Source organism: Notechis scutatus, chromosome Z (assembly GCF_049901735.1).
Source record: "Notechis scutatus isolate UNSWTSFEM ecotype Mainland chromosome Z, rNotScu1.2, whole genome shotgun sequence".
Classification (NCBI taxonomy): domain Eukaryota; kingdom Metazoa; phylum Chordata; class Lepidosauria; order Squamata; family Elapidae; genus Notechis; species Notechis scutatus.
Window position 1 is genome coordinate 116,767,640 of NC_142025.1, and position 4,200 is coordinate 116,771,839.

A 4,200-nucleotide genomic window follows, 5' to 3' on the forward strand; every position below is an offset into this window, starting at 1 on the left:
CCGTGCTTACCGCTGCTCTCTCTCTTTTTTTTTTTTCCCCAAGGAGGTGGGGTGCGGCAGGGAGAGTTTCTCCTAAAAAGAGATTAAAAACCTTTTAGGGAGAGGCTACAATATATGGGAAGGGAGGGGTTTTTCTCAACATTTCCAGAGTCCGACCAAGAAAGGAAAGGAACATATAGTTCTTTCGTTGGATCAGTATATTCAAAATCTATCTTAACATCTCCATCTCTCTCTTTCCCTCTCTCTTATCATCTATCATTATCATCTGTCTTTATATCTTTATATTGATATCTGTCATCTGTCCATCTGTCTTTATCATCTATGTCTGTCTATGTTTATATTATATATGTTTTTATCTATCATCTATGTCTTTATGTCTCTGTACCTTATCTATATCTATGCCTATATATCATCTATCTCTTGTGTCTTTATATCGATATTTATATATCATCTATCCACTGATATCTATATCTTCATACATCTATGTCTATCATCTATTATCTCTCTTTATCTCTTTTATTTCTGTGTCTATATCTAATGTCTCTTGTCTTTATATATCTAATCTTTGTCTACATCTTGTCTATATCTAATGTCTGCCTTTATCTCTCTATCATCTCTAACTATCTAATGTCTTTATGTCTTTATCTCTGTCGTTGTCTATATCTATAATCTCTGCCTTGCTCTTTTCCCCACAGAACTTTCCAGGGGGAAAATATTCTGTCAGCCAGGCGTCTCCTCCCCTTTCGTCCCAACTCTCCACGAGCAGAAGCTACTCTGAAATATAGTCCTCGAACTTAACGACCACAAGAATCTCCATAGACAGTTGGGACCAGAATTATTTTCACTAAGCAAATCCGTTGTTATGTTGAGCCGTTGGCCGATTTTATAACCTTGTATTGCCACGGTTGCTACGGAAATCATTGCAGTTGCTAAGCAAGTCACATGGACGTTAAGCAAATCCTCCTCCCCCCCCCCTTGCTGACTGCTTTTGTAAATTGGCTGCGTAGGTCACAAATGATGATCACATGACCCCAAGATGCTGCCCACTTAACTGTGGCATAAATGGTCATACAATGAGGCATAAATGGTCATACAATGTTTCACTTGCTATCTAAAAAAATTTTTTTGGGCTGAATGGTGATCGTATGTCGAGGACTTCCTGTACATGCCAAGTGCCCAAATTTTGATCACACAGGGCACAATGGTCTTAAGTGTAAGGACCGTCCTTAAGTCATGGTTCAGTGCTAACTGAACAGTCACTAAATGAATGGTTGTAAGTTGAGGACTTCTGTTGATGTTCTTTCTGATCCCATCAGTTGGTGTGATAGATCCCACAAAATACCCCTGAAGTGCACAATTTTATGACACAGAATAACAGATTGGAAGGGACCTTGGAGGTATTCTAGTCCAACCCCCTGCTCGAGCGGACACCCTACACCATTTCAGACACACGGTTGTCCAATCTGTTAAAACCCTCCAGTGTTGGAGCACTCACAACTTCTGGTGGCAGGCGGTTGCACTGGTTAATTGTTCTCACTGTCGGGAAATTCCTCCTTAATTCCAGATTGCTTCTCTCCTTGATTAGTTTCCACCCATTGCTTCTTGTCCTGCCTTTGGAAAATAATTTGACCCCCCTCTTCTTTGTGACAGCCCCTCAAATACTGGAATACTGCTATCATGTCACCCCTAGTCTTTTCTTTAAACTAGACGTACCCAATTCCTTCCTGCAACCATTCTTCATATGTTTTAATATGCTTGAGTCTGGTTTTGCTTTCAGCTGGATTGATTTTTGAGGGATTGTGTGTCCTTGTTACTCATCACGGTCTGTCTTGGTGTTGCCTATTCCTGGGGGGGAGGGGTGTCTGACAACTCGCCACAGCCAACTCAACATGGCCAACTTGGCCAACTCTCCACAGCTCACTCACCATGGTCAACAACATGGCCCACTCAACATGGCCAATTCAACATGGACAACTCAATATGCCCCACTCAACATGGCCAACTCAACATAACATGGACAATAACACGGACAACTCACCACAGCCAACTTGCCATGGCCACTCACTGCAGGATAAGTTGCACTAACATCAAAGAAATGGTGGAACAGAATAATTGAAAAAAGGATGCAAAAGGAGGGACCGAATGAAATGTAAATGGCAAAAATTAAAATAATTTATTAATTTATTTTAAATAATTAAATTGTTCAATTGTCCTGCGGCAGATGGCTCTGGATGCAGGCCAGTGACAATTCATTTTCCCCAGGGAGCTCCCTCAGTTTGCTGAATCTTGGGGGAGGCCTCCCCCTCCCCATCTGGCCGACCAGAAACCAAGGCTCCGCCTTACCTCAAATGCCCCTTTCATTCCTCTCTCCTCCCCATCCCGCGAGCCCCTTTAACTCCCTCCCTCATCCTTGATCCCTGCTCCCCAGGCTGGGAAGCAGAAGTTGGTTGCCATAGTGATGAGATAACATCTTGTCTCCGTGGCAACTCCCCAACCGGGGACCACAAGGACGTTTCCATGGCAAAGTGATGGGTATCTCGTGCCTTCTCCCCTTCCCCCTTGCCCAACTCAGTTCGGTTTCGTGAGCCCTGGAAAGGATGATGGAGTAGGAGGTGGGGGAGAGGAGGGGGGCGCAGGAAGGGGAGAGGTTTGACTTCAGGGAGCACGAAGGAACTGACAGCTGTGCAGCAGGGCCTGCTGAGTTGCCCTGTCAATCAAACGGAGCATCCTTGTCTCTAAATCTCACCACCATCACCCGTTTGTTCAAATGACTTCCCTAGGGATACTTGAAAAGGAACAACAGGGTTGGAAGGGACCTTGGAGGTCTTCTAGTCCAACCCCCTGTTCAGGCAGCAGACCCTGAACTATTCCAGACAAATGGCTGTCCAATCTCTTCTTTAAAAAGGCCAGTGTTGGAGCACCCACAACTTCTGTTGGCAAATCATCCCACTGATTAATTGTTCTAGCTGTCAGGAAATTCCCTCTTATTTCTAGGTTGCTTCTCTCCTTGATGAGTTTCCCTCCAATTGCTTCTTGTCCTGCCTTCTGGGGCTTTGGAGAATAGCTTGACTCCCTCTTCTTTGGGGCAGCCCCTGAGATATTATTGGAAGACTGCTATCATGCCAATCCTAATCTTTCTTTTCATCAAGCTAGACAGACCCAGTTCCAACAACCGCTCTTTATATGTTTTAGACTCCAGTCCCATCATCAACTTTGTTGCTCTTCTCTGCATTCTTTCTAGTGTCTCAACATATATATTTTTTAATATTGTAGCAGCTAAAACTGAATGCACTATTCTGACTAATTCTGAACGGACTCCGGACTTGGCCAGGGGGTTGGGTTAGATGACCTCCAAGGTCCCTTCCAGCTGTATGCTTTGATGATTATGGGGAGAGAGACATCTTCGGGATCAGAGCCAGACTGGTTGTTCAGTGCCCAGAAATCCCCCGAAACCAGAAATGGGTAAGTTCTAGTCCTGCCTGGGTTGACTTTGGACCAGCCACTTTTTATCAGCCCTAAAAACCAGACAATGGCAAATCACTTCTGGGGCAGGGCGGGAACTTGGCCAGGGAATCTTTAAGAATTGGACGGCATGGAATGGAGGGGAACAATGAAAATATCATCAGGCTGGAAATACTGAGTTTCAAGTGGTTTTGAGTTCAAGGTTCTTATATCTGGAGGCAGAAAACGCAGAATAGACTTGGAATATAATCATTTTCCCCAGCGGGTGTTGGCTCTTGTTGATTCGATAAATCTTTTCCTTGCCTTTTTGTCTCCCTGATGCTGGGTGCAACATGCTAAATTTAGAGGGAAACAGAAAGATTAGCTGACATCTCTTCAAAGCCATCATGGATGAATTCATCATAACGATTGGTAGGAAATTGGTAGCATCTTTTCCAGCTAAGAAATGTTATTAAAAAGGAGTAGTCTGAGGAGCTGTAGTCCAATATATTTGAGGAAGACTGCGTTGTTAATACTAATTATAATCTACTGCCTCTAAAAGTCTATTTTCCTATACCGTAAGGTCATTTTTTATTATTTAAACAAGCTTCTGATTTGGGAAGAAAATGGAAAATTACTAATTATTATAATTAAGTATAATTATAATTACTATAACTGATTAAACATTTTATTAATAATAATTGATAATTATTAATAATAAAACAATAATTGTATTAATAATAATTACTGATTATTATG